Genomic DNA, 13,489 nt, shown 5'->3' with positions numbered 1-13,489 from the left:
GAAGATAGCTACCAGGAAAGCTATCATTAATAAACTGGAAAAGGACTATTTCAGTAGTGTATGTGTACCGAAACAGATTCTGAGTCACAACGGTTCACAGTTTAGATCCGAGGAATGTAAAGAAATGCTAGACAAGCATCAGATAGAACCAGTTGCAATCTCAAGATATGGGCCAGCCTCCAATCCGGCCGCACGATCGATGAAGGAATTAAATCGTTTATGTAGGACATACTGTTACAGGAAGAACGGGTCATGGAAAGAGTACCTGGGAGAATTTGAACGTATCAGGAATCACCTCCCACATGAATTGACGGGATTTGCGCTGTGTGAGATCTTACTTAACCAAGAACCTGATAGTGTGTTTCGTGAGCTATTAGATTATCCACCTGGAAATGACATAACATGGGAGAAGAAATTAGAATTTGTGGAACTGAGTATGAAAGAGAAAGCAAAGAGGATACAGGAGAGACATGATAAATTGGTAAAGCCAATAACGTATCGAGTTGGGGATCTGGTGCTAGTAAAAGTGCACCCCAAATCGAAGAAAATAAATTCTGAGATACATAAAGTTAACCATGTTTATATAGGACCATATAGGATCATAAGAATTGATCACCTGAACACAGTTGAATTGGAATATGTGCATACAAAAAGAGCTCATGGTAAAGAACATGTTGAGAATATAAAGAGATACTATCCACGCAAAGATAAGGGTAACCCACGTGATAGAGTAGAGTCAGAGTAGGTGTAAGAAGCGAGCAACTCTTTTGCTGGTATCCCAAGTGGCGACTGGTACACTCCCAGCTGGGTGAGACACTATTTCTTATTTCAAGTTTCACTACTCTACCATCATTCTCTATCCTTAAGATAAGAAAGTTAGTGTGTAGTACTTAGAATAGGTAGTGGTCATCCAAATAAATCAATCAGGAACCATGTAGCAAATTTATAGTTGACTTATAATGAGGGCAGGTAGTTATTGTTAATGTAGACTGTGAGATGTCAAAGAATCAATAACTTAAAAATCAGTTTAGTGCCAGTACACTACAAAATTAATAGAGCCAGAAGTAATGAAATGAGAACCAGGTCTGAAAGCCAATGTTAATAAAATGTGGTGTGAAGCTAATTGGTCCAATAGGAGTTCGTGTAATCTTATAGAGTTGTTTTATGCGACATGAAAAGATCATGCAATTTTGAGAGAGTCAAAGTAACGTATTAGCTTGCAAATAGGAAGTCATATAAAGCAACAAATACATGAGGAGATACTTGTTCGAATAAGTGATGCGAAATATGATGTACGGAGAGGCCAATGAGCCTGGAGTTGTATTTTTATGTAGTTATTGCAACGAATATGAAGGGTTGATGTAGTATGAAGATGTATATTTATTTGCAGTTGAAGTTGCAGTTAAGTTGAGGGAGTTATGTGAAGTGAAGAGTATGGAGTATGAGATGTTTGAAGTATTGAAGTATGTCATGTAGCACATGAGCAACATCTGTTTGCAAGTTATTTGTAGGTATGCATGCTGATCTAAAGTATGCTGATAGAACAGAAAGTGTAGCTCGTGAGTAATGAGTAATTCATGTATCCAATTAGCTATCAGAGTCAGTTATGATAATGGTTATTCATAGGTCAAGCTTTAGAAGCGGAGTTCTGGCACTGTATAACGAATATTAACTATTCATATAGCAGATTTCGATTAATATCAATATAACAGGGAATACTGTACCTCTCATCTCAGCTTTAGTGATAACAGTTCACGTATGGCAGAAAGGTGTGGCAATATCAAATGATCAGTAATTTAAAATTTTTCGTTAGGTGACCACATTAGTTATAGCGATGCAAATATTTATGTAAGACATGTTGTTGTGGTCCTGAGACTGGTTTGATGCTGCTCTCCATGGTACTCTATCCTGTGCAAGCTTCTTCATCTCCCAGTACTTACTGCAACCTACATCCTTCTAAATCTGCTTAGTGTATTCATCTCTTGGTCTCCCTCTACAATTTTTACCCTCCACACAGCCCTCCAATGCTAAATTTGTGATCCCCTGATGCCACAGACCACGCCCTACCAACCGATCCCTTCTTCTAGTCAAGTTGTGCCACAAACCCCTCCCCAATTCTCTACAATACCTCCTCATTAGTTATGTGATCTACCCATCTAATCTTCAGCATTCTTCTGTAGCACCACATTTCGAAAGCTGCTATTCTCTTCTTGTCCAAACTATTTATCGTCCACGTTTCACTTGCATACATGGCTACACTCGATACAAATACATTTAGAAATGACTTCGTGACACTTAAATTTATACTCGTTGTTAACAAATGTCTCTTCTTTAGAAACACTTTCCTTGCAATTGCCAGTCTACATTTTATATCCTCTCTACTTCGACCATTATCAGTTATTTTGCTCCCCAAATAGCAGAACTCCTTTAAGTGTCTCATTTCCTAATCTAATACCCTCAGCATCACCCAACTTAATTCGACAACATTCCATTATCCTCGTTTTGCTTTTGTTGATATTCATCTTATATCCTCCTTTCAAGACACTGTCCATTCTGTTCAACTGCTCTTCCAAGTCCTTTGCTGTCTCTGACAGAATTACAATGTCATCTGCAAACCTCAAAGTTTTTATTTGTTCTCCCTGTATTTTAATACCTACTCCAAACTTTTCTTTTGTTTCCTTTACCGCTTGTCCAGTATAGAGAGAGGCTACAACCCTGTCCCACTCCTTTCCCAACCACTGCTTCCCTTTTATGCCCCTCGACTCTTATAACTGCCATCTGATTTCTGTACAAATTTTAAATAGCCTTTCGCTCTCTGTATTTTACCCCTGTCACCTTTAGAATTAGAAAGAGAGTATTCCAGTCAACATCGTCAAAAGCTTTCTCTAAGTCCACAAATGCTAAAAACGTAGGTTTGCCTTTCCTTAATCTTTCTTCTAAGATAAGTCGTAAGGTCAGTATTGCCTCACGTGTTCCAACATTTCTATGGAATCCAAACTGATCTTCCATGAGGTCGGCTTCTACCAGTTTTTCCATTCGTCTGTAAAGAATTCGCTTTAGTATTTTGCAGCTGTGACTTATTAAACTGATAGTTCGGTAATTTTCGCATCTATCGACACCTGCTTTCTTAGGGATTGGAATTATTATATTCCGCTTCAAGTCTGAGGGTATTTCGCCTGTCTCATACACCTTGCTACGAGATGGTAGAGTTTTGTCAGGACTGGCACTCCAAAGGCCGTTAGTAGTTCTAATGAAATGTTGTCTACTCCCGGGGCCTTGTTTCGACTCAGGTCTTTCAGTGCTCTGTCAAACTCTTCACGCAGTATCGTATCTCCCATTTCATCTTCGTCTACATCCTCTTCCATTTGTATAAAATTGTCCACAAGTACATCGCCCTTGTACAGACCCTCTATATACTCCTTCCATGTTTCTGCTTTCCCTTCTTTGCTTAGAACTGGGTTGCCATCTGAGCTCTTGATATTCATACAAGTGGTTCTCTTTTCTCCAAAGGTATCTTTAATTTCCTGTAGGCAGTATTTATCTTACCCCTAGTTAGATAAGCCTCTACATCGTTACATTTGACATCTAGCCATTCCTGCTTAGCCATTTTGCACTTCCTGTCGATCTCATTTTTGAGACGTTTGTATTCCTTTTTGCCTGTTTAATTACTGCATTTTTATATTTTCGTTTTTCATCAATCAAATTCAATATTTTTTCTGTTACTCAAGGATTTCTACTAGCCCTTGTCTTTTTACCTACTTGACCCTCTGCTGCCTTCACTACTTCATCCCTCAGAGCTACCCATTTTTTTCTACTGTATTTCTTTCCCCCATTCCTGTCAATCCTTATGCTCTCCCTGAAACTCTGCACAACCTCTGGTTCTTTCAGTTTATCCAGGTCCCATCTCCTTAAATTCCCACCTTTTTGCATTTTCTTCAGTTTTAATCTACAGTTCATAACCAATAGATTGTGGTCAGGAGTCCACTTCACGCAACAAGCGGCTACGCGGGTAGCAGAGGTTGTGTGGCGTGGGCTGGGCGGTTTTTTAGGTTACATGGCCTCGGGCAAGTACAGATAGGGCAACAGACTCAACGGCTGCGGGGCAAAGTCAGGACATGCGGGGACCAAGCAGCAATCGGTATTGTAATTGTAAACTGTCGAAGCTGCATTGGTAAAGTACCGGAACTTCAAGCGCTGATAGAAAGCACCGAAGCTGAAATCGTTATAGGTACTGAAAGCTGGCTGAAGCCAGAGATAAAGTCTGCCGAAATTTTTACAAAGGCACAGACGGTGTTTAGAAAGGATAGATTGCATGCAACCGGAGGTGGAGTGTTCGTCGCTGTTAGTAGTAGTTTATCCTGTAGTGAAGTAGAAGTGGTTATTTCCAGTGAATTATTATGGGTGGAGGTTGCACTGAACAACCGAGCTAGGTTAATAATTGGCTCCTTTTACCGACCTCCCGACTCAGCAGCATTAGTGGCAGAACAACTGAGAGAAAATTTGGAATACATTTCACATAAATTTTCTCAGCATGTCTTAGGTGGAGACTTCAATTTACCAGATGTAGGCTGGGACACTCAGATGTTTAGGACGGGTGGTAGGGACAGAGCATCGAGTGACATTATACTGAGTACACTATCCGAAAATTACCTCGAGCAATTAAACAGAGAAACGACTCGTGGAGATAACATCTTGCAACTACTGATAACAAACAGACCCGAACTTTTCGACTCTATATGTGCAGAACAGGGGATCAGTGATCATAAGGCCGTTGCACAATCCCTGAATATGGAAGTTAATAGGAATATAAAATAAGGGAGGAAGGTTTATCTGTTTAGCAAGAGTAATAGAAGGCAGATTTCAGACTACCTAACAGATCAAAACGAAAATTTCTGTTCCGACACTGACAATGTTGAGTGTTTATGGAAAAAGTTCAAGGCAATAGTAAAATGCGTTTCAGACAGGTACGTGCCGAGTAAAACTGTGAGGGACGGGAAAAACCACCGTGGTACAACAACAAAGTAGGAAACTACTGTAAAAGTAAAGAGAGCTTCAGTCCAAGTATAAACGCAGCCAAAACCTCTCAGACAAACAGAAGCTAAACGATGTCAAAGTTAGCGTAAGGAGGGCTATGCGTGAAGCGTTCAGTGATTTCGAAAGTAAAATTCTATGTTCCGACTTTACAGAAAATCCTAGGAAGTTCTGGTCTTACGTTAAATCAGTAAGTGGCTCGAAACAGCATATGCAGACACTCCGGGATGATGATGGCATTGAAACAGAGGATGACACACGTAAAGCTGAAATACTAAACACCTTTTTTCAAAGCTGTTTCACAGTGGAAGACCGCACTGCAGTTCCTTCTCTAAATCCTCGCACAAACGAAAAAATGGGTAACATGGAAATAAGTGTCCAAGGAATAGAAAAGCAACTGGAATCACTCAACAGAGGAAAGTCCACTGGACCTGAGGGGATACCAGTTCGATTCTACACAGAGTACGCGAAATAACTTGCCCCCCTTCTAACAGCCGTGTACCGCTAGTCTCTAGAGGAATGGAAGGTTCCAAATGATTGGAAAAGAGCACAGGTAGTCCCAGTCTTCAAGAAGGGTCGTCGAGCAGATGCGCAAAACTATAGACCTATATCTCTGATGTCGATCTGTTGTAGAATTTTAGAACATGTTTTTTGCTCGAGAAAACCCAGAATCTACTCTGTAGGAATCAACATGGATTCCGGAAACAGCGATCGTGTGAGACCCAACTCGCTTTATTTGTTCATGAGACCCAGAAAATATTAGATACTGGCTCCCAGGTAGATGCTATTTTTCTTGACTTCCGGAAGGCGTTCGATACAGTTCCGCACTGTCGCCTGATACACAAAGTAAGAACCTACGGAATATCAGACCAGCTGTATGACTGGATTGAAGAGTTTTTAGCAAACAGAACACAGCATGTTGTTATCAATGGATAGACGTCTATAGACTTTAAAGTAACCTCTGGCGTGCCACTTGGGAGTGTTATAGGACCATTGCTTTTCACAATATATATAAATGACCTAGTAGATAGTGTCGGAAGTTCCATGAGGCTTTTCGCGGATGATGCTGTAGTATACAGAGAAGTTGCAGCATTAGAAAATTGTAGGGAAATGCAGGAAGATCTGCAGCGGATAGCCACCTGGTACAGGGAGTGGCAACTGACCCTTAACATAGACAAATGCGAATACATAGAAAGAAGGATCCTTTATTGTATGATTATATGATAGCGGAACAAACACTGGTAGCAGTTACTTCTGTAAAATATCTGGGAGTATGCGTGCGGAACGATTTGAAGTGGAATGATCCTATAAAATGAATTCTTGGCAAGGCAGGTACCAGGTTGAGATTCATTGGGAGAGTCCTTAGAAAATGTGGTCCATCAACAAAGGAGGTGCCTTACAAAACACTCGTTCGATCTATACTTGAGTATTGTTCATCAGTGTGGGATCCGTACCAGATCAGGTTGACGGAGGAGATAGAGAAGAACCAAAGAAGAGCGGCGCGTTTCGTCACAGGATTATTTGGTAACTGTGATAGAGTTACGGAGATGTTTAACAAACTCAAGTGGCAGACTCTGCAAGAGAGGCGCTCTGCATCGCGGTTTAGCTTGCTCGGCAGGGTTCGAGAGGGTGCGTTTCTGAATGAGGTATCGAATATTTTGCTTCCCTCTACTCATACCTCCCGAGGAGATCACGAATGTAAAATTAGAGAGATTAGAGCGCGCACAGAGAATTTCAGACAGTCGTTCTTCCCGCGAACCACACGCGACTGGAACAGAAAAGGGAGGTAATGACAGTGGGACGTAAAGTGCCCTCCGCCACACACCGTTGGGTGGCTTGCGGAGTATAAATGTAGATGTAGATGTAGATATAATCTATCTGATTCGTACTAGTATCTCCATGATTCTTCCATGTATACAAGCTTCTTATATGTTTCTTGAACCAAGTGTTAGTTATGATTAAGTTATGCTCCATGCAAAATTCGACCACACCAATACATATTCACCTACTATGTTTCCTTTTCTCCCTTTTCCTACTCTCGAATTCCAGTCACCCATGACTATTAAATTTTCGTCTCCCTTCCCTACCTGAATAATTTCTTATATCTCATCATACATTCCATCATTTTCCTCATCCTCTGCAGAGATAGTTGGCATATAAACTTGTAATACTGTAGTAGGCATGGGTTTCGTGTCTATCTTGGCCAGAATAAGGCGTTCACTGTGCTGCTTGTAGTAGCTTGCCCGCACTGCTATTTTTTATTCATTATTTAACCTACTCCTGCATTACCCTTATTTGAATTTGCAGTTATAACTCTGTATTCACCTGACAAAAAGTCTTGTTCCTCCCTAATTACCACTATATCTAACTTCAACCTATCCTTTTCCCTTTTTTAATTTTCTAATCCACCTGCCCGATTAAGGGATCTGACATTCCATGCTCCGAACCGTAGAACGCCAGATTTCATTCTACTTATAACGACGTCCGCTTGAGTAGTCCCTGCCCGAATGGGGCACTATTTTACCTCCGGAATATTTTAAGCAAGAGGACGCTATCATCATTTAACCATACAGTAAAGGTGCGTGCCCTCGGGAAAAATTACGGCTGTGGTTTCCCCTTGCTTTCAGCTACTCGCAGTACCAGCACATCAAGGCCGTTTTGGTTATTGTTACAAGGCCAGATCACTCAATCATCCAGACTGTTGCCCATGCACCCACTGAAGAGGCTGCTGCCCCTCTTCAGGACCACACATTTCTCTGGCCTCTCAACAGATACCCTTCTGTTGTGGTTGCACCTTCAGTATGGCCAGCTGTATTACCGAGGCACGCAAGCCTCCACCAACAACGGCAAGAACCATGGTCCATGTAAGACATGGACCGTTTCCTAGCAGCAGCCACGCTGTGCAATACGCACTCATGGGAAGCCAATGAAATACTTCATGTGAGGCTCAAACTGTCGACCTTCACTTTACAATACATAGGCACTGCTACGGTGGTACCGACGCATACATACTGAAACGTCTTTGTATCGTCAGTGAGTACCTCATATTAGAAATTTCGTGTTCGCCCTGATGTGCATTAAAGAGCCGATTGATCAGAGAAAGTCAGTTCTGCGCCTAGTTACAGTATGTCGCCCTAGCAGCACCAGGAAAACGGGTTCAGCGTTGCTAGCCTGGCACTCGGCGTTGAGCGCCTACAGAGCTATCGCCCTCGGCCTCTGGCGGCAGGAGGGAAGGTGACACATGACGGCGCAAGGATCACGTAGCAGAAGGCGGTGGTGGTGTGTCGGTCAACATGGTTGTTTCCCAAGTAGCTGCTCCGGGTTCGAAACCCGGACATCGCACGGAAGTTGTCTCCTTTACTCAGGAAGGTGTTTTCAACGGTACGAATGCTTTCCCTTCGCCCTCATAGGCTAGTGCGAATTATGATTCACAGCATCGTGTGTCCCCATGTGTCGACTTGTCTCGACTTTGCTCGGCAACCGCGAAAGCTGACTCTTACATATGGGTGTATGTGTAGAGGACAGGGGCTAGAAACGACTGGGAGAGGCCACATCGACAAACACACAACGGATCCTTTTATTTGACTGTGGCCGCCACAACACAACGACCTCGGAAACGTCCGTGAGAAGAGCTAAAACTCGGCACGAGAAAAATATTTTCCGCTATTTCTTGTCGACCGTTCGGGCTATCGGACGTGCGACTCCTGCACTGCTGCAAGCTTCGGTAGCACATACTTGGAAATAAATGATGAGGTAAGATAATGTTAAATAAATTATTGAGGTAAGAAATATGTGAACATATAAATAAAGAATGTGTACTTTAATAGGATTTTTTGTCTGTGAACATCTCTTGAAATGAGAGGAAAAATCTATGGACTGGAGTTTTGGGTTGGACTGCGGTTCCAAGTGTTCACTGAAGACAAACACTGTGTTTTCCTTTTGTGTTAATCCGCTATGTGTTTGTGTACACTTGTGTATTTTTGTTTTTTCTGCTTTTATGAGTTTAGCTAATAAGATTTATGTTGTCGAAGTTTTCTAATTCCTAGCTACATTCACAGTGATGAGGATCACTGTTATCCTCAGAAATAATTTTCATTATTAATGTATTACTTACTTTGTATCGATGGTTAGATGTTATTTACGAAAGCTATTCTGACATTTTATGTATTTATTTTGTAATGTTGTTACATTAATTTGTTCTGAAAGCGGTGCCGATATTCAAGACAATAAAAGCGGGTTAAAAGCCGTGAGCTATCTGAGGAAGTTAACCTTGAATTACTGAGAACCTGTTTCACGAGGTATCCAGTCTAGCTTATCAAATTTCCAAGCAGACTAACATTAATTATAATCTTTTAACAGTCATCTTCTGACAACATAAAAGTAAATTAATCGGTTTACATTTGGACATTTATTTTAACATTGATCATTGTTCCGTTAAAATATTACACTTGATTCATAACAAAACTGGTGCCTTGTTTAGGATTGTGAAAATGTGAGTTTATAATCTTACAGAACACATCAAATAGGGAGCCAAGATTGGGAGACTACATACAACACTACATTCATAAAATAACACACGAAGAACGTTGAAACATATCCAAGAGGAAATCAACCACAACCAACCGATTCAATTTTCACCCAAAGAAGTTACGTTCGTAGCGCAATCCTGTCCGTCATGAAATTACCACACACTGGTATACTAAGTTCATACTAACTCTCTGTGAAATCTTCCCGATAAGGGCTACTTTGATGCTTACATCACATGCTTCACGTAGTCAACTTGGTTTACACAAAGAGTGTAACTCCACAATAATTTTGATAATTAAAATAAATTACATCGAAACGCAATTTATAAAAGAAAAACCTCGAACTGGTTACTATCGTCTTACTATTAACGTGATGGATCAAACAATTGTATAAGCACGTGGTACTGATCTCACAAAGTATACCCCACGTGGGTTGAACATACAGAAAAGTTCTTATATTGAAAAATATTGTCAAGACGAGACTTTATAATCTCACGAACATTCGCATTTAAGATTGATGATCTTAGTTAGAGTTACTCATCAACACGTGGTTCCACTTTACTCACAGAGTAGTGACAAAGCAACTACCGGAAGATATTCTGAACTTCACACTCGTATTACACTACATCGCAATTTAAGATAACATTAGATATTTTAGAGCTAAACCTGAAATAAAGGTGATTAAATTTTCAGTTAGGGTGAACTTAAGAAATCCACTGTCCTACGGATTTAGCAGACACGCACTTAGCCGGAGATCTTACCACTTCAGACGCTCGCCGCGGACAGACTGCCGTGGGTCCCTCCTGAGGGGTGCCTCACAGATACCAACGGAAGTGACCAGTTAGGCAGCTTCCTATACCAACATGACAAGGGACGGACAGGACCATACTAACAAGGGAGCCTCCCCATCGCACCCCCCCCCCCCCCCCCCTTAGATTTAGTTATAAGTTGACACAGTGGATGGGCCTTGAACAACTGAACACAGATCAATCGAGAAAACAGGAAGAAGTGTTGTGGAACTATGAAAAAAATAAGCAAAATACACAAACTGAGTAGTATATGCGCAATATAAGCAACATCAAGTACTATGTGGTCCCGTGCTTAGCGTGAGCACCTGCGGAACGAGAGGACCTTGGTTCAAGTCTTCCCTCGATTGAAAAGTTTAATTTTTTTTATTTTCAGACAATTATTATCTGTCCGTCCGATGCGAGGTAACTCCGCCGTAGTATAGGGGCGCTACACCTAAACAAACATCGAAACACATGACGTCAGTCGACCACAGTGCACGGGTGAGAGAGTTTTCATGCAAGTCTTCTCCCGAGTGAAAATTTTGCTTTCTTTATTTTTGCAAAGTTATGATCTGTCCGTTCGTTCATTGACGTCTCTGTTCACTGTAATAAGTTTAGTGTCTGTGTTTTGCGACCGCACCGAAAAACCGTGCGATTAGTAGACGAAAGGAAGTGCAAGGTATCGTCATTACCACACCTGCTGTTTATCAAGAAATATAGGAAATAATCATACAAATGTTCGACAATCGTTCGATCCCTTAAGGAACTTTCCGATTCCTTACAGTTCGGAAAATATTCATTGACCTTGTTATTGAAGTCGGAAGCTATATTTGCTGGATTCATATTGCCGACGGAATACATCTCACGTATTTAATGCACTCTCGTCCAAAGTAGCGAACAGTCAACTGCCAGCCAGAGAGCCTCTCCAGTAGTTAACAATCATTTTCTGAGCATTGCTGGTGAATTAAATAAAAATTTAATTTCTACCAGAACTCATTTAAATTTCGTAGCAAATGCCCTTCCGAGATTGATGTCTGAAATACTCCTCTGTGATACAGACAAGAGGGAGATTGAGTCAACAATTAAATCACTGAAGACTAAGGACTCTCACGGTTATGATGGAGTGTGTAGCAGAATACTTAAATATTGTGTTGCACATGTTAGCCCTGTATTTAGCCATATTTGAAATTTTTCCTTTAATAAAGCCGCTTTATAAAAATGGAGAAAGGGATAATGTAGATCATTTTAGACCTATTTCTACGCCATAAGTGTTTGCAAAAGTTATCGAAAAGGTTAATTGATTATTTTATATCCCACGATTTGCTATCAAATGTACAGTTCGGCTTTAGAAGTCGTTTGACAACTAAGAATGCTATATTCTCTTTTCTCTGAGGTACTGGATGGGCTAAACAAAAACTTTCGAACGCTTGGCGTATTTTTTGATTTAACTAAGGCATTTGACTGTGTTGATCACAAAGTATTGCTCCAGAAGTCAGAGCATTACGGAATAAGGACAGAAGCTCACAATTGGTTCACCTCTTACTTTAACAATAGACAGCAAAAGGTCATTATTCACAATGTTAATAACGGCTGTGATGTGGGATCTAAGTGGGATACCCGGCGATCAGTGTTGGGGTCGCTCCTGTTCCTTATTTATATAAATGATATGCCCTCAATTATTATGGGTAACTCTAAAATATTTCTGTTTGCTGATGACACTAGCTTGGTAGTAAAGTATGTTGTGTGCAACGTTGACTCGGATTCAAATAGTGCAGTACATGACCTCAGTTCATGGCTTGTTGAAAATAAACTAACGTTAAATCACAGTAAGACTCAGTTTTTACAGTTAGTACCACACAATTAAACAAAACCTGTGATGAATGGTCTGGACTGTCTGTATGAGATCAATTTTTCTTTTTGACCAACATTGCATTAATAAGGGTGTGCATTAGATATTTTTTTATTGTAATTATGAAAATTTTTATCAAATCATTGTTGGCCACTGCCCAAAACAATTTGTAACATTTTTAGTTGGGAGCATTGGTTCTAAGTAAGTAGGCTGTTTAGGTTTATGTGTTGGTAACGCCACGTAGCGCTATGTGTGAAAATCACTGACTGTGCTTTGTGCAACCTGTGGCTGGGTTGTATTCTTGCAATATTTGCTATTGTAGTGTTAGGCTGCGGAATGTGGACAGTACGTAGCGTAGCGCAGTTGGAGGTGAGCCAGTGAGAGTAATTACTGATACATATATACATATATATATATATATATATATATATATATATATATATATATATATATATATATATATATAATGAATTTTGAACATTATTAAGGTAAATAAATTGATTGTACTCTACCAAAATCTTCCATTAACTGACTGTGCCTATCATTATTTAAAGCCTTCAGTAGCTAGAAACTTTTATTCAGCTGGCACTAGTGGCGCTCGCTGAATTGCAGTAGTTCGAGTAACGCTGATTTTTGTGAGCCAAGTGATTCATGAACGTATAGGTTATTGTTAGTCAGGGCCATTCTTGTGTTTGAATTCATTTTTGAATGTCAGACTGCGTTGCGCTAAAAATATTGGGTGTCAGTTTAGTGTTGATCAGAATAAGTAAAAATAGTAATGACCGAGTACGTTCACTTTTGCACAGCTGTTCGAAAATCAAATATCGTAAAGATTTATCAGCACAGTAATTCATTGTGTGGAAGTGGCACAGTGGCCCAAGTGTGCATCTATTGCCAGGACTCGTGGACAGGATGGCAGAAGGCACAACGAGATGGAGCAATGGCTACTGTGAGCGTATAGTGCCAGGGTCTTGACCAGGGCGGCTTCAGGCACAAGGAGGTTGTATGGTAGCCAATGTGAAAATCTATTGACCAGACCTGGACGAGGGTGGCAGCAGACATGAGGAGGTGGCGAGGTGGCTTATGTGAGCATCTATTGTTAGGACCTGTGTTAGGGTGGCAGCCTCCACTATCAGGTGGAACAGTGGCCAGTGTGAGTGTCTATTGGCAGCTGTTGTGTGGAGGTGGCATCGGTGCCGATGTGATCGTTTACTGCCAGGACTGGGGGCCAGGATGGCAGCAGGCATGATGAGGTGGATCGGTGGGTGATGTGAGCGTCTATTGCCAGGGCCTGC

The sequence above is a fragment of the Schistocerca gregaria genome, chromosome 4 (assembly GCF_023897955.1).
Source record: "Schistocerca gregaria isolate iqSchGreg1 chromosome 4, iqSchGreg1.2, whole genome shotgun sequence".
NCBI lineage: Eukaryota > Metazoa > Arthropoda > Insecta > Orthoptera > Acrididae > Schistocerca > Schistocerca gregaria.
This window is presented reverse-complemented; position numbering follows the sequence as displayed.